The following is an 18,084-nucleotide window of genomic DNA, read 5'->3' on the forward strand; positions in this document are numbered from 1 at the left end:
CTAAGTGATAAAACTTATGAAGCAATATCACAATGTTGGCATGTTATTTTAATGTATGTATATTACAATATATATATATATATATATATACAGGGTGTTTCTCAATGTTTGGTACTTTTTTCATATTTAGATAGAGCGAGCCAAACTGAGTCGAAAAGTCATGTACCATTTTGCAATTTTCGCAATAGTTGATGAGTTATTAATGATTAAAAATCGCCGTATTGGCCCGGCCCACCGCCAAATCCAAGCGCGCGGCGAGATGCGGCCGCCCCGCGGTCGGCGCGCGGGCAGTTGTTTTCTACAAGCGTCGATGATTACGCACGAGCGGCGCGTAACGCCGGGCCCCCGTCCTGAGCGATGATAGTTTCTCGCCTTTTTTAAATAGAAATAAAATTTTCTAACAACGTAGAAAAATTTTTTGTGCGTACGTATGTACATACGAGTGTACATGCATACACAGGGAAATATCAATTGTACTGCTTAAAAAGCGATTACTCAAGTTACTTTTTTTTTTTAGTAAGTAACGGTTGTCTTTAAGAAAGAATATTTTCTTGATAATAGTCTCTTAAAATGTACAAATTTTAGAAAGAGTCTTTATCATGTACTCGAAAGAAGAATTTATACTCCTTCAAAGAACATAATAAAATTTTATCAAAGAAAAGTCAAAATAATAAATAAAGTAATATGAGGACCCTCGAGATTAAAATAGGAGAAGTCAAGGCTATGAGGGTCAGAGGCAGATCACAGTGCGTAATATCAGAAATAACTGATTTATTCGTCGTTTTGATACATTACATCGATCCGTACGTTTCGGCTCAGTTTTGAGCCATCTTCAGCGGCAGTTACAGAAATTAAGTTACACGTTCTCCGTACCGTATGGTGAGTTCACCGATTCAAAGTATCAGAAACATAGATCAATTGATCCATATCTGTAAATTTGTTCAATTAATGTTGAGATATTAAAAAGATTCCTTAGGAAACTCACCATTCGGTCTGGAATACAGAGCCATGTACATAATGAATACTCTCTGCGAGAAGACTTGACGATCTTGTCGACACGACACACAATGATATGAAAGGTCTTGTAAGAAGAGGCATGTCGTAGGTCAACACACCGGCGAGGATTAGAACAAAGCACGATTTGACCGTCTCAAAATGACACGGATTTTTTGCATCATGCATATGTCACGGTTTTGAGCAAATCGTAATCCATGCTCATGAACTTTGGTCGTTGGCAAATCGGAGTTTTACTATTGGTATACATGCAATATTGTGACGGTGTCAAATCGTGCTTTGTTATAATCCTCGCCGGTGTTTTGACCTACGACATGCCTCTTCTTGCAAGACCTTTCATATCATTGTGTGTCGTGTCGACAAGATCGTCAAGTCTTCTCGCAGAGAGTATTCATTATGTACATGGCTCTGTATTCCACGTTATTCAGACCGAATGGTGAGTTTCCTAAGGAATCTTTTTAATATCTCAACATTAATTGAACAAATTTACAGATATGGATCAATTGATCTATGTTTCTGATACTTTGAATCGGTAAACTCACCATACGGTACGGAGAACGTGTAACTTAATTTCTGTAACTGCCGCTGAAGATGGCTCAAAACTGAGCCGAAACGTACGGATCGATGTAATGTATCAAAACGACGAATAAATCAGTTATTTCTGATATTACGCACTGTGATCTGCCTCTGACCCTCATAGCCTTGACTTCTCCTATTTTAATCTCGAGGGTCCTCATATTACTTTATTTATTATTTTGACTTTTCTTTGATAAAATTTTATTATGTTCTTTGAAGGAGTATAAATTCTTCTTTCGAGTACATGATAAAGACTCTTTCTAAAATTTGTACATTTTAAGAGACTATTATAAAGAAAATATTCTTTCTTAAAGACAACCGTTACTTACTAAAAAAAAAAGTAAATTGAGTAATCGCTTTTTTAAGCAGTACAATTGATATTTCCCTGTGTATGCATGTACACTCGTATGTACATACGTACGCACAAAAAATTTTTCTACGTTGTTAGAAAATTTTATTTCTATTTAAAAAAGGCGAGAAACTATCATCGCTCAGGACGGGGGCCCGGCGTTACGCGCCGCTCGTGCGTAATCATCGACGCTTGTAGAAAACAACTGCCCGCGCGCCGACCGCGGGGCGGCCGCATCTCGCCGCGCGCTTGGATTTGGCGGTGGGCCGGGCCAATACGGCGATTTTTAATCATTAATAACTCATCAACTATTGCGAAAATTGCAAAATGGTACATGACTTTTCAACTCAGTTTGGCTCGCTCTATCTAAATATGAAAAAAGTACCAAACATTGAGGAACACCCTGTATATATAGAAGGGGTTGTCTTATGTCCCCTCGTTTGCGAGAAAACTATGAAATGACTCAAAGGACCAGAGGGAGGGTATCAGAGTTCTCCCTCGCCTTTAGAGGCGCGAAAAAGCAAAAAGCGAAGCTCACAAATTAAAAGGTGACTCATCGCCCCGCCACGTACCTTGTATTCCGCTCGGCAAGGCCTGGTAATCTCCTGCGTCCACGATATTGGGCAGTAAACAAGCAGTCAATAGGCAGCAAAGCAATAACGCAGGTAGGCAAGCAAAGCAGACTCAAACAGGCAGTCAAAAACCATACAGCAAGCAGGCAGGCCTTTCGTGCTAGCACCGGGTCGTAGCGTCCGAGTGCCGTCTTAATTGTGTTCACAAAAATGAGTCGGACTTGTGGCTCCGAGGACTCGTCTATCAAAACTGGCCAAAAGATGAGTCTCGGACTTGTGGCTCCGAGGACTCGTCGTTTCTAACTGATGCCAAGAGCGATCCTGCAAGCGTGTCGCGAGCGAGTAATCGGCTCCTCGTTATCGCTACCGTCGGCGGATGAGCGATGGCAGCACCGATTGGTGAGTCACGCGTAGGCATATCAATCGAAGTTATTGAGAGAATTGTGGTGCCGGGAGTGGGTCAAATAAATAAAACAATAGTTTATGATTATATATAAGTCTATATTATAGCACTCCCTGTATCACACCCAATAACCCACACAGCACATGATATCATTCGTATATACTGCGTATATACTGAATATACTGAGTATATACTGAGTATGTTCTGTATATACGCAGTATATACGAGTGATATCCATGTGCTGTATGTGTGGGAAGGTAGTAGCAAATAATGGATACGCCACGCAAGTAAGTTAGTCACACGCCACGACTGCTCAGTGAGGCTGAAGGATCTAGAATAGGCGCGCCGGGGCCCTTTTGGCCCGCGCAGCATCGGCGCATGCCCGTGGAGGGGAGAGTAGGGGAAGAAAGAGAGACACGAGCAGGGCGCTCCAGTATTCTCACACTCCCTCCCGACCGCTCTTAGTCTTTGGTAGTTTAAACTAGGTCCTCGCCAAAAGCACGCCTCACGCCTCATCTCTCCGCTTACTTATTTCCTGTGAACAAACAAATATAAATTACTAAACAAATTAAGATTTAGTATTTATAAGCTCGCCTACTAGACAGCTATGTAATTTAAAAGCAAGAGGCTTTGTAAATAAATCAGTTAATTGATCTTTAGATGCTACCCATTTAACCTTCACATGGTTTCTTTGAACGCACTCTTTAACATAATGCTCTCTCACCTTAGTCATATGTCTTAATTTATTCCCACCATTAGTTTCAGCACTACTTCCCGCAGCTCTATTATCGCACCATAAAGTCATGGGGAAGAATGATTCAGTCAAAATTAACTTTAGTGAATTACTTATAGCCATCATCTCTTGACACGCCTCGCTCATAGCAACATATTCTGCCTGGCATGTTGATAACGCAACATAAGATTGTTTATGTGTTCGCCAGATTATCGCATCTCCATATAATTTAATCACGAATCCACATGTAGTTAAGGAATTCTTGCAATCTACAAAACTTGCATCAGAATAACTTTGTATATCATTTGTCTCACCTAAATATCTTAGCCCCAGGCTTTTCGTCCCTTTCAAGTATCTAAACACTCTTTTAACCATTTTCCAATCATCAGTAGTTGGATTCACCTGGTGTCTACTTAACACGTTAACAGCATAAGAAATATCGGGTCTAGTCGCACCTGCCAGATACAACAAACTACCCACTGCTTCTCTATAAGGAACGTTTTCTTTGCTTCCTGTAGTTAATAGTATATCATCGTCACTGTCCGTCTCACTCATCTTTCTCTCTCTGTTAGCTACTTGAGTAGTAACCATTGGTGTTTTCTGAGCATGTGCTTCGCTAAAGTTGAACCTAGCTAAGATTTTTCCTGTATATTTTTCTTGGGTTAATTCAATTATTTTGTTCTGTCTGTCTCGCCTTATAGCTATACCCAGAAATTCTTTTGGCTCACCTAACACTGTCATTTCAAATTCTTTACTCAAACCTGTCTTAACCTCTTCTAATTTATCTTTATCATTATTCGCCACTAATATATCGTCTACATATAAAAGCAAAATTAAGAACTTATCCTCATTTCTCCAAGTGAACATGCACGGTTCTAATTCTGAATTCTGAAGACCCATTTTCAGAGCAGCTTCAGTGAATCTGATATTCCAACGCTTTGGACTTATACGTAATCCATAAAGAGCTCGTTTAAGTTTACACACCTTTTCTATTTTATCTTTATCAGTATAATTTGCACCGTCAGGTATTTCCATGTAAATTTCCTCTTCAATGGTTCCATTAAGAAATGCTGTTTTCACGTCCAATTGGCAAACATCTAAATCGTGTTTATTAATTATTGCGATTACAGAACGCACTAGAGGCAACCTTGATACAGGAGCATATGTCTCCCTTAGTTCATAATAGTTTTTATCTTTGAAACCTCGAATAACAAGTCGCGCTTTATGTTTAATTTTCCCATCTGATTCGATCTTTTGTTTGAAAATCCACCTTGAATCTATAATATTAGCCTTTTTACCATCACTTGTTATTGTTGGACGACTTATCAATTCCCACACCTCATTTTTGTTCATAGAATTTAATTCGTCATCGATTGCTTTCTGCCAAAGTTACTTATCTTTCGTCAACATAGCTTCTTTATAGTTAATAGGGTCTAGATTAATATCAGCTAAAAGAGCATGATACAATTCATCATTATCTTAATTTCTGCTTGTTCAGATTCTGCATTGAATAACGCATCAGCTTTTAACTTTTCGTCAATTTGTAGGTTAGAAAAACTAGTATTGTTTACAGACTCACCGTTAGTCTCTACTTTATTATCAAGTTTTAATCTCTTAGAATCTGATTTAATTTTTCTAGGTCTACCTCTTTTACGCTTAGGTTCTCCCTCCGGTTTTAAAAATTCTTCGGGTTCTTACCTTCATTGTTCTCACCTTTATTAAAAACGAACCATTTTTCTTTACCAACCTCTTCTAAGACTAAAAGATGATCGTTAATGTCACTTTTCTTGTATTTATCTCCGAATACAATCTTTTCATTAAACCTTGCATTTCTACTCTCATAATATTTGCCTTTCTCAGGATTGAGAAATATATATCCCGTAGGAGTATATCCCACCAGAATAACTCGCCTTCCCTCAAATCTAAATTTCGGACCTGTTTTTCTTTGAACTTTAATATAAGCTACGCACCCAAATCTCTTAATTTGATGTATGTGAAAGCTATGATGCGAGGCAAATCTCTCTAATGGAATAACCATATCATTGGATTTGTGAGGAGTTCTATTATAAGCATAAACAGCTGCACTTAAAGCTAAATCCCATAAATTTTCTGGTAAATTTGCATCATAAATATATGATCTTACTTTAGTTTGGATTGTCTGATTGAAGCGCTCAGAGACCCCATTATGTTGAGGTGTATCAGGACATGCTAGTTGTAATTCCGCACCTAATTTATTTAAAACCTCGATTGTATAGCCTTCCGTATATTCCGTTCCCTGGTCAGTACGCAAATAACACACCTTAGCGTCATAACCTAGTAGGTTTCGAGCACTTCTCACAAACATCTCTAAACAGTGACCCGTGTCACTTTTCGCCTTCATTGGGTATGCCATTGCTAATCTAGATAAATCATCTATACATACCGAAATATATCTATAGCCCTTAGGATGAGAAAGTGGTGTAATCGGACCCATGACATCTCCATGTATTATCTGTAACGGTTCTGTCACTCTCCTACGCGTAGTTTTAAAAGGCAAAGTATTGAATCTCGAAATCTTACACACCTCACAATCTAAAAGAGATTGGTCAAATACTGCTTCCTTTAATTGTTTGTTATCAGGAAACTTTAATTGTAAGGCCTTTAGATAAGCAATTGACGCGTGGCTGAATCTAACGTGCCATAGCATCGCATTGTTATTTTCTGCAAATCTTTTATAATTTTCTAAAAGGGGCGATTCTGTATTGGGTATCTCTACAATAGGCAACTCATCAAAATTACTAAGTTTACGGTCCCAAATAGTTACATCAAAGTTAGAGTGTTCGTACACTTTACTATCAATATTTTTTTTATTCTCACCTTTATCATCTCTCCCTCCTGAATTTAAAATTTCATCATGAATCTCAATATTCTCACCAATTTCATTTTCTTGTACGCTCTTTTCAGACTCTTTCGGTATTTTATCAGTTTCAGAGTTTATTTGTGTCTTTTCTTTGGCTGTCACACTACGAGTAATATATCTTCTCGCACCTGATATTTCTTCAGCTAAATTTGCTATAACCCGCCTGTTCACTATTTTATGAGATGTTTTATCACACCTATTATCTTTAATAATTTCTAGTTCTATTATCCAATATGGTCTTTTATACACACTAGTAATAAATAATTCTTTGGAAATAGGGTAAAAATATCAATCTTTTTATTGTCTAAATATATACCTAACCCCATCTCTGCAAATTTTCGTAGTGACAATAAATTCTCTGTAAAAGCTTCTGCGCAAATAACTTTGTCTATTTCTAGTAAGTTACCGTTCTCTAGTCTAATTTCAATGTTTCCTGCTCCCTCTGTTTTTAAGTCCGCTGACTCATCTTTGTTAGCGCATTTAATCACACCGTTATCAAATTCATCAAATGTCTTGAAAATAATTTTAGAATTCGTTAAATGTTCGGTCGCACCTGAATCTGCTAGAAAATTCGAAAAGAATCTATTATGATTTATATATTCAGTATTCAAACACATAGTTTTAGTATTCGTGATATCGAAATTATCATCTATTAAGGACACGGCATTACTTACTAGATTTAAAATATCGTGCTCACCTTTATGATTATTTGTTTTCTCTGTTGAATTTCCGCCGTTCTGTTGAGTCCCTTGATCCGAATTGTTTCCTTTGTTCCCACCCTTATTGCACCTATTGTTAGTATTTTTGTAATTGCTTCTGCCCTTTCCTCTAGGACCATTATATTTTCCTCTTTTCGCATTTTCTGATTTTCCATTATACTGAGCTTTTCGTTTTAAACCTCGTTTTTGGTTAGTACCTCTACCTCGGGAACGAACATTATTGTACTTGTATCCTCCTCTTTGCTGATTGAATTTCTTTGGAGGCTTGGGGCATTCCGCCGCCTTGTGGTCTCCAAACTCGCCGCAGTTGTAGCATTGTCTGCCAGACAGACCTCTCCTTGGGCACTTCGCACCTATGTGCCCATAGCTTTGACATTTATAGCAACGTATGTTTTCCAAATTGGCCAAATTTGCTGTCCTCACCTTATCTTGCCCACCTCGCACCTGATTTCGCGCCGCTTTGTCCCGCATAACAAGAAGTTTTAATTGGTCATATGAAAGACTCGCACCGTTAGAGTTTTTGGTGACAAACTCTATTGATTGTATTTGCGGCACTGAGATCATAACAGCATTGTAGAATGCATCTCGTTTTTCGTTTTCAGACAGAGGTGTGGCACCCGGAGAATTCTCATAATTTCTAATAATCTCTTCAAACTTTTCACAGAATTCACTCGCCTTTGTTTTACCGATTATATATTTCATGTTGTATAATTGCTTTCTTACTGAATGAGGGGTTACATTTATTTCACACCTTTTAATCTCTTTAATTTTATTTAAAATCTCCCCTGGGTTTTGCATATGCACTATTTTAGCATGATAATATGGATCAATATGATTTATTAAGATATCTCTGACTTTAAATCTTTGTTCATTTAATACGCTCTCATCTTGTATGTTGGAAATAATTGAATTATCTATTATATGTAGTAAATTACGTGTTCTAAGTTCCAATGAAAAGTAATCATAAAAATGTTCATATTTCATATTTAAGTTCAATTTGTAATCACGCCTCATATTCGCACCTTTATTTATGAATTCAAACTTTAAGGTATCTTTAACTGTATTAATCAACGAATTGTTAGCATTATCCTTACTGTGCGTCAAATCTTCGCGCCTCAAATTTTCCAGTTGTTCTTTAACTGCACTCGAGATTTTAGATTCTGAACTTTCATTATTACCGGTTGCCACATACTCAGTCTGTTTACTTTTATCATTTACTAGATTGTATGTGGTGACCAATTTGTCAACATTGTTAAATCTAGTGATCTGTGTGCTCCACTCCTCTCTCATAGTCTTAATCAATTCGTACACTTTCTCAGTTGTTTTGCTGTGCACATTCTTTTTGTGACACAGCCAAGACATTTTTCTGAGTCGTGATCAGCTGACTCAGCTGGAGCAACGACGCACCAAATTGCTCCATAGTCTTGGTGGTAGTGGTACAGAATTTCGAGAGGGCACTCGTCATTTCTGAGATTTTGGTCTCTTGCATTCTTACTTTGGTCAAGGCTGAACTTTCATTAATTTCTGAATTTTCGAGTAATGTCTTCTTTGAGACTGGAGGATCAGGTTTAATACTATTTTTAATGCGTTTGAGGTAGTCACTAGTTTTGGGGTTAGATACAATTTCATTACTAACAATGGGGAAAGATGGAGGGAGAGGTAGTGGACGGTTTGGCCCGGAGTGGAGAGGAGTAAGAAAAGGGTTTTGAGAGAAGGTGAAGTAAGGGAAGATGAAGTAGGGTGGCGGAGCTTGTGGAGGAGGTTCGGAGGAAGCCGTGAAAGTGGAGGAGAAGTCGAGGATTGCGTGGTTGAAGAGTAGTGATGAGAGAAAGTAAGGGAACGCGTGAGAGGTTAGAATGAGAAGCAGGAAGATAAAGGGGCCAGGTTACACGACGAGGGAGCTGAGCGAGTTGACAGCATGGAGTTTCGATCGAGCGATCGATCGACCCGTCGCGAGACAGAGGGATTGTCGATAGTGGCGTGGCAGGTGCGGAACGGAGCTGAGAGTCGTCGCGACGGGTCGATGGATCGAACGATCGAAAGGGTCGGCCATATAGACAGGTGATAGAAAGAGAAGGAGAGAAAGCGACGGAGGAGGAAGGAAGGGAGTAGATTAAGGGTGAAGATGGACGAGGATAAATTGGTGGAGACGAGGAGGGTAAGAAAAAGAGAGGAGAAAGAAAGGAGAAAGGAAAGGAGAGAGGAGAAAAGTAGAAGTTGGAAGAGGACGGAGGAGGACGAGATTACGGAAAGCAGGGAGAAGAGTCTGTTCGGAAGGATTAAAGGTAAAGGCGGAGGAAAAGAGGTAAGCGTGATAAAGAGGGAGATAGGATTGAATGGAGAAAGGAAGGGAGATTGAGGAAGAAGTGGCAGGGAAAAGGGAGGGGAGGAGGAGAGGGAAATAAGATGAAGGTATAACACAGTTGTTTCCAGAGTGAAGGTGGAATAAGGAGGGAAGGCGGCGAACGAGAGGAGAGAGAGAGAGACGGAAGGAAAGAGGAAGAGCAGTGGCAGAAAGGAGGGAAGCAAAGAGGTGGCTGAAGCAAAGGAGGCGGAAGGAGATGGCCAGTGAGAAGACGAAGGGAGGGGAAATGAATTATAAGGTCGCAAGGGAGGGGAAATGAATTGTAAGGTCGCATATGGCCAGGACGCGAAGGGGAGTTAAGAAAGAGGAACGTGATTTTAAGGGTCGAGACGGAGAAATGGGGAGGCAAGGAGTCGAATTGGGAGAAAGTGAAGGAGCTCTTCACGGAAGGTTTGAAGGTGAAGGTGGTGGTAAGAGAGGTGAGAGTGGTGGGGCAGAGAGGAGAATGGCTGACAATACTGGTGAAGCTGGGAGATGAGGAAGAGAAGTGGATGGTGTTGGAAGCGAAGAGAAAGGCGGGGAACAGTATAGGGGTGAAGATTGATGAGGATAAATCGGTGGAAAGGAGGGATAGAGAGAGAGAGAAGAGAGAGAAGGGAGAACGGAAAAGAGAATGGAAGTGCGCAGGAGTACAGGGAGATCGGAGGAGGACGAAATCACGAGAGGGATGGAGGAGAAGCTCCTCATGGACTTCGACGAGGACAAGGAGGATAGGGGGAAGAGAGAGTGGGCCAAATAGGGAAGAGCCGAGACAGGAAGGAGGGAGGCTGAGGGACGGAGTCTCGGAGGAAGCGGAGGAGGAAGAAGAGGGGTGAAGATGATTATGGGGAGGGAGGGTAAAAATGTTTGTGAGGTCGCAAATGGCCAGGTCTAGGGGAATGTGTTTTGTAAGAGGTTTGGGTACGTTCCTCATAAAAACGCCTTGTAAACCCTACGGGGAAACGCAATAAACAAATCATCATTACTAACAATCATAGGTAAAGGTTTTCCTTCTTTGGCGACCTCAGCTACCATGGCCATATTGGCCAACAAACTAAGGGCGTGGGTTCGAATCCCACTTCTGAGCTGTAAAGAGATGAGCTCGGGATGATGTCAGGATAAATAATTAATCGTGCTTCTCGGTTAAACAGTTTACTTCTGCTTCGTTACACACAATTCAATACGGTAGGCACCGCAGCGCGCAACCGAAGACGGTCTACCTCTACGTTTCGCGGTTCACGATCGTCTGCCCGCGCATTACAATCGGAGCAACGAGCTCCGTGTTCGGCTCTGATCATGCGTGTCCGGCGTGATGTCTCCTCCCGACACTTCCGCAGGCCTGCCAGCCACGGTGCCAACGTGACTTATCTTAACGGTTTCTTACAACTCTCCATCTTTCCTTTGCCAAATTCGCCTATCTCACCGTCCACGCCGTCCTTATCTCGCTTCTCCGATTTTTCAACAATTTCCATTTCTGCACTTGCTTCGCCGGTAGCTGGGTGACACTCAGATGGAGTCCTCGGCATCTCCAGCGGCAGGTCATTGAGGAGTTTGTCCTCTCGCCAAATTAATAGGCTCTTCCATAACTTATCCGACAGCATTCTTTTCTCTGCATAAAATTTGGTAATTAAAGTCCTGCATTTTATTCAGCATGGAGATTTAATTATAGCCATCTGGACTATGCCCAAGAGTCAGTTGACTGAACAACAAGTATGGCTGACACCAAGGCAAACAGACGTATAATGATCCGAACAATAAGACTTCTCATACATCTATTTAAGTAATTTAGGCAATATAATATCGAATAACAAATACATATTATACTATCCGCATTACCCATCAAAGTGATAAATTTTTAAATTTTTGCAAAATTATTTTGTTAATCGATTTTTAAATTAGAGAGATCTTAAAGCATTTACTTATGTGTGCGAGTGTTATGTGTATATGTGCTAGCCCATATACACACACAAGCACTGTCTCTTTCATACGTATGTATATATATATATATATATATATATATATTCATTTTTCACACCAAATACCCACCAAATTTCAACTAAATAAACTCACCAGATCTGTAATTTGCTCCCAACTCTGTGTTTATTAGTAGGGATTCATCCTCTATATTAAGTCACTTTCTCCCCTTTGTGCAGTCCGTCTAAATCGAATGCATTTTTCAAATATGTTCATAGATCCAGAAGATCCTCTTTCACTGTAAAGATTTTCTTAGTTAATTAATCTGGAATTCCCCAAAATTGTATTTTAACTCTAAATTTTCAGTTTGTTTATTTGTAATTTAGATGGTGAAAAACCAAACTATTTATTTAAAACTGCAGTTTAATAATTTAAGACACCAATAACTCGTCTTAAAATCACACCCAGTTTCGCGCCATTGAATATGTACTCTCCGTTGATATATGCATATATTAATTCAATCTAATTTAATCGTGTATGTGTGACATACATGTTCCATTACATACATTTGTATACGTATACCCATGTCTTTGGCCGAGCCGCAGCGACGAACGCAAAACAAAATAACGGCGCCGCGCGCGCATATTTGTAAAAGTATATCTCTACTCGGCAACAGAGAAGGAGCCCAGCCGCGCGCTATATCTATATATCTTTCTCGCCTCTCTCTTTCTCTCCTTCGCTCGAGCGTCGCGCAACGCACCGCGCTCCCTCTCCTTCGAGTCTCCTCACGCGCCGGCCACGTGCACGCCAACTCTCGGAACCAAAACAACGAACCTCCCCTACCGCGCGGGCAAGTCCCAACCGGCACACCACACGCCATTGTCATTGTCGCGCCATTTTGTTTTTCCGACATTCACTTTTTATTTTCTCAAATTTTACATCTTTTCTTTTCCTTTTATATTTTTCCTAAAAGGATATACTTTATGAAATCGCGTTTAATATGTGCATTTTCTTTTAAGAACAACGACTTCATGCACTCCCGGCTTTTACTTTGTCGCAAGATTTTCTCTTTCGCCACGCGCATATTTTTACTCACCCCTATAAAATTCAAACAAAATCACCACGCCTTAATCACACCATTACGCATCTACAAACGAAAAACCAAACACAGAATTTCAATGCGTATGCGTACCTATACGCCGTGTTTTCTCGCGAAACAAAGTAACACATAAAAGCTTACTTACCGGCTTCTTGCGACATTTCCGCATCGGCATTTTGCACACCATCAGCCATCTCTCACCTCGAATCTCAGCACACCGTATAAAAGAGAAAAAGGTCCTTGCCTCGAAATTTTCCGCGCCAACAAAAATTCGCCGCACAAGCACACGCTATTTTCCTTTCACGCGCAGTGGAAGCGTATACCGCACTACGCTGCTTGGCTCATAACCTAAGAGAATCGTGGTGCCGGGAGTGGGTCAAATAAATAAAACAATAGTTTATGATTATATATAAGTCTATATTATAGCACTCCCTGTATCACACCCAATAAGGTAGTAGCAAATAATGGACACGCCACGCAAGTAAGTTAGTCACACGCCACGACTACTCAGTGAGGCTGAAGGATCTAGAATAGGCGCGCCGGGGCCTTTTCGGCCCGCGCAGCATCGGCGTATGTCCGTGGAGGGGAGAGTAGTGGAAGAAAGAGAGACAAGAGCAGGGCGCTCCAGTATTCTCACAGTTATCAATCGCGATCCGCCGACGTTTCGCGAGACAATAAATGTACAAGACGAACTTATCAACTAATGATTACTAACTAACTATTTACAAAGCAGTACCAAACAATATACATTATATAAAACATTAATATAATTATTTTTTAAACTACCTTCAACTGCAATAATTAAATTTATATTCAACCAATTAATAATTTTTAAAATAAGTAATTTACCTGAGACTAATTATTTATTATTGAAAAAATTAATAATTATTTTCCACTAATTATTAATTTTCAAATAAGTAGTAAATAATTTATTTTCGAATAACTATTAATTATTTTAATAATAAAGAATTTATTTCCACTAATTACCAATTTGCAAAAGAAATTAATTCAGTTTCACCTAAATACTAACTTTCACGAACTAGAAATTTTTCTCTAACAAATTACAAATTCTTTAAGTAATCTGTAATTCACTTTTACCTAAATATTATTAATTTTTATGCAATTAGTAATTTTTTGTGACTAATTACCATAGACTTATATAGATAGACCGGCCCCTGCCGTAAGAGCACGCGTAGCAAAATAGACGGTGCAGACATAGCCGTGGATATGGTCCTTTCTCTCTCTCTTCTGATCGCTTGGTGGGGATAGAAGTCTAGACTAGTGGGGGACTAGTAGGGAATAGGAATGGGTAAAACGCACACATTGCTCGTCAGTAGATGAAAGGCAGTTGGAGGGGAAGATACATTGACGTGCACACAGAAATTCAGCTGGTGCGACAATTCAAATAAGAGGAAATAATGGCACAAATATGCTGTATCTGTAAGAAAGAACTTGGTATGGAGGAAGATGTGACTTTTCATCGGTAAATATTCAATGTATATTATATTATAGAATAAAGTTAACCAAAAAAAGAACTGTTTTTCATACGTCTCCTCCGTGAGATTTGCAAGTAAAAATATTTATTTAAAACATTTTCTCTGCACATGCAAAAGAATATTTGGAAATTGTCGTTCTTTATTATATGAAAAGAGTATTATATGAAAATGTCAAAATGTCTTAAAAGATTTGAAGATTTGAAGATTTATAATAACGATGAACCTTGTCATGTAAAAAAAATTTTTTAAACTTATTTAGAACATTACTAAAGATGTTGTAATCGACCCAACTGGCCAAATTTATTAATCGAAAAACGCTACGTTTCGACCGAGGATCCGGTCCTTTTCAAGCGTGTATACAAAACTCACAAATGTCGATTAGTCAAGCATAATGCCCTAACTACACCGAATCTAAAAGCTAAACGACACAAAATTAATTTGCAATTAAGTGAAAATTATATCAATATTATACGAAACAGAAACTTACATATTTGTGCGTCGGAATCTAAGTAATAACAAATTTGTTAAACGGTATATTTCGTGAAATGTTTGTAACATGACATAGCAGTGCGGTGGTACAATTTAGACTGATGAACCTGACAATTATAAACAGACTGGTGCCGTAAACAATAAAAGGCAAGAACATAGAGAGGGAAGCAGCGGAGAGGAGAGACCAGCTATATTTCTTTTATGATATGTTCGTAGAGAACGTTAAGATTCTCCGTGTCCTTTTGCAAATTGATGGTGTCGTCAAATTTTTTAATAAAAAACATCTCCGCTATTTCTCTCTTTCTGGTCTGTCCTTCCTTATGTAATATTTCAGGTTTTCCCCAGTCAAAATCATGCCCATAGGATATTCGGTGTTCACTCACTACAGAAAGATTGCTAGCGTGTTTTCTAATATCGCTCTGGTGTTCCCTGAGACGCGTACACAGATGCCTTTTAGTCTGCCCTATATATGTGGCCCTACAATCCCTGCAGTTAATTTTGTACACTATGTCAGTTTGTTTTAGGTCGTTAATTCTGTCTTTGCCCCGTCTTATTAAGCAATCAAGTTTTTTAGGAACCGTGAATAAGGTAGTGATGTGGAGTTCATTTAAAGTACGGCAAATGCTATCACTCAACGTTTTTATATAGGGTAAAGGTATGCAGTTTTTAAAATCAAAAGTTGTGTTATTGTCAGTGGGAGTATTAAGTGTGTTGTTACGTGTTTTGAGAGTGTTTAGACGTTTGGCAATGTGTTTATTAACGATTGGTTTAGGAAAACTGTTGTTGTTCAAAATTTCTTTAATTATCTTAATATTGCCATCGTGGAATTTTTCATTAGAAAGTAAAACCGCGCGATCAACCAAGCTAGTAATAGTGTTCAATTTGTATTTTAAAGGATGGTTAGAATGAAAATTTATGTAACGTCCAGAGAACGTCGGTTTTCGATACCAATTGGTTATTAATAAGTTGCCATTCCTAATTACAGTCGTATCCAGGAAGTTGAGTGACGCATTCGTTTCAATTTCATAAGTGAACCTAAGTCTAGGATGATATCCGTTGAAAACTTTTAAAATCAAGCCCACACTTGTTTTGGGAATCACCGCAAAAATGTCATCGACATATCTAATGAATATCCGGATGTTAAAATTCAAAAGGCTTAGGCAATGCGTCTCTAAGTCATCCATGACAATATCAGCGACGACCGGCGATAAAGGAGATCCCATGGGGCTGCCGAAGATTTGTTCGTAAATTTCGCCGTTAAAACTAAAACTAGTGGACGATAAAATAAGATCAATTGCGTGTAAAAACTGTGATAAATTGAGGTCAGTCTTGCTAGAAATATAGTTCCACCTTTTTTCAATTCCCTTTAATACTAAATCTTTAGGGATGTTCGTAAATAGTGCCGTGACGTCAAGTGAAATAAGTGTTTCGTCATCATTAATATTCATGTTGTTTATAAACTTCGCAAAAGACCAACTATCTTTTATGTGCGATTTCGGTTTCGGGATCGACGTATGTAAGGTCTTTTGGAGGAGACTAGCCACGTTATAGAGCGGGCTACCCAACGCTGAGACAATAATACGTAAAGGGAGGCCGGCCTTGTGAACTTTCGGCAGTCCGTAGGCTCTCGGTAGATTTCCATTGGTGCAATTGAGTATTTTGTATGTACAGTCACTGATGATGCCATTGTCAAGCCAAGATTTGACCAATTCATGAATTTTAGATGTAATTTTATTTATCGGATCTTTTTTCAATTTTTTATAAGTGTCTTGGTCTCCAAGCGCTTCAGTCATTTGGTTTACATATGCGTTCTTATCCAAAATGACAGTTACTTGGCCTTTGTCAGCCTTGGTGACAAGGACATCATCATTATCACGCAAGAATTTTTTACAAGCAGTAAATTCTTTCGTGAAAAATCTGTCAATATGGTTAACATGTTTATTCAAACTCAGAAACTTATGCAGCGAGTTGGCAATCGAACGGCGGGTATTCTCTACCAAGTTTTTCGGAATTTTGTATGTGTTAAATTCGAAATTTTTAATAATGTCCAGAGAGGAGCACAAGCGATCTTTTCTCTCTCTCGGATTGGTGGGCAAAGCGAAATTACCGCCCAAACTTAAAAAATTTAATACGTTAGATGGTAAAGATTTACTACTCGCATTAATAATCCATTTACTGCGATCAATGTTTAAAAAGGAGTTATAAAAAGTATTTTGCTTAGTCATAATTATGTTCAATTTACTAATTAATCTAAATCTCGTTTCCTCGTCATGTCGATCGATGGTGTAAGTATTAAATGTATAAAAGTTTTGAATTACGTCATTCGGTAAAATAGAGGCAAGTGTATCCTCGATTTTCTTAACATTAGATCGCAGAAATTTTAAATCGAAGTTAATATCTTTGATTTCAAGGTTAAGTATGTTTCGTTGGTAACGTTTTTTCAGGATGTTGAACTTGCGAGTTGCACTGTTGCTTTGGAAGATGATGTTGAATCTCAGAGTGTGTATGTGTGGAGGTAAGACGTCGTCTCTCCTACATCGGAGCAAAAAAGTCAGTCGATGTCTTAGTGAGTTGATCTTGATCTTCGTATTAATCCAAGACTTTAACATTTTTTATTAAAAAATTTGACGACACCATCAATTTGCAAAAGGACACGGAGAATCTTAACGTTCTCTACGAACATATCATAAAAGAAATATAGCTGGTCTCTCCTCTCCGCTGCTTCCCTCTCTATGTTCTTGCCTTTTATTGTTTACGGCACCAGTCTGTTTATAATTGTCAGGTTCATCAGTCTAAATTGTACCACCGCACTGCTATGTCATGTTACAAACATTTCACGAAATATACCGTTTAACAAATTTGTTATTACTTAGATTCCGACGCACAAATATGTAAGTTTCTGTTTCGTATAATATTGATATAATTTTCACTTAATTGCAAATTAATTTTGTGTCGTTTAGCTTTTAGATTCGGTGTAGTTAGGGCATTATGCTTGACTAATCGACATTTGTGAGTTTTGTATACACGCTTGAAAAGGACCGGATCCTCGGTCGAAACGTAGCGTTTTTCGATTAATAAATTTGGCCAGTTGGGTCGATTACAACATCTTTAGTAATTTTTAATTATCTACTGGCGACTCAAACTTCTTGTTCTGTTATTTAGAACAATACAATTATAGATTCTGCTTTACGTAAAATGAAATGTACTGTACTGTGTCTAAAAATGCCTTTTCCAACATTGCATGCGTTAGATTGGATTGTACGCGTAAATATTGCATTCGTGTTAGTTGTTATATATTGAAAGCAATTGGAATACACTTACTAAATATAATTTAAGTAAATAATGGTAATGTAATTTAAGTAAATAATGGTAATCATTAAATAAAAAAGCAATTTGCACGTTTCTGAACATGTTTTATTCATATTAATCCTAATCCCTCCAACGTTTTTTCCGCCATTTAATTAACGAGATTTTGAC

The 18,084-nt window shown here is 38.6% G+C and overlaps 3 long non-coding RNA genes across 3 annotated transcripts; 1 reads left to right on the forward strand and 2 right to left on the reverse strand.

Annotated features, from left to right (window-relative positions):
- Window positions 1-11,077: 11,077 nt before the first annotated feature.
- Window positions 11,078-13,472, reverse strand: LOC139785046 (uncharacterized). The gene is made up of 3 exons (XR_011721784.1): window positions 12,090-13,472; window positions 11,680-11,821; window positions 11,078-11,218 (listed from the first exon to the last, which is right to left on the reverse strand). It is a non-coding gene; the product is annotated as an uncharacterized lncRNA (long non-coding RNA).
- Window positions 13,473-14,389: 917 nt separating this feature from the next.
- Window positions 14,390-16,635, reverse strand: LOC139785048 (uncharacterized). The gene is made up of 2 exons (XR_011721786.1): window positions 14,606-16,635; window positions 14,390-14,536 (listed from the first exon to the last, which is right to left on the reverse strand). It is a non-coding gene; the product is annotated as an uncharacterized lncRNA (long non-coding RNA).
- Window positions 16,636-17,202: 567 nt separating this feature from the next.
- On the forward strand, window positions 17,203-17,714 carry LOC139785047 (uncharacterized). The gene is made up of 2 exons (XR_011721785.1): window positions 17,203-17,498; window positions 17,568-17,714. It is a non-coding gene; the product is annotated as an uncharacterized lncRNA (long non-coding RNA).
- The last annotated feature ends 370 nt before the right edge of the window (window positions 17,715-18,084 follow it).

The sequence above is a fragment of the Temnothorax nylanderi genome, unplaced genomic scaffold, assembly GCF_030848795.1.
Source record: "Temnothorax nylanderi isolate EJ_2023f unplaced genomic scaffold, tnyl_v1.0 TNYL_tig0729_pilon, whole genome shotgun sequence".
NCBI classification, from domain to species: domain Eukaryota; kingdom Metazoa; phylum Arthropoda; class Insecta; order Hymenoptera; family Formicidae; genus Temnothorax; species Temnothorax nylanderi.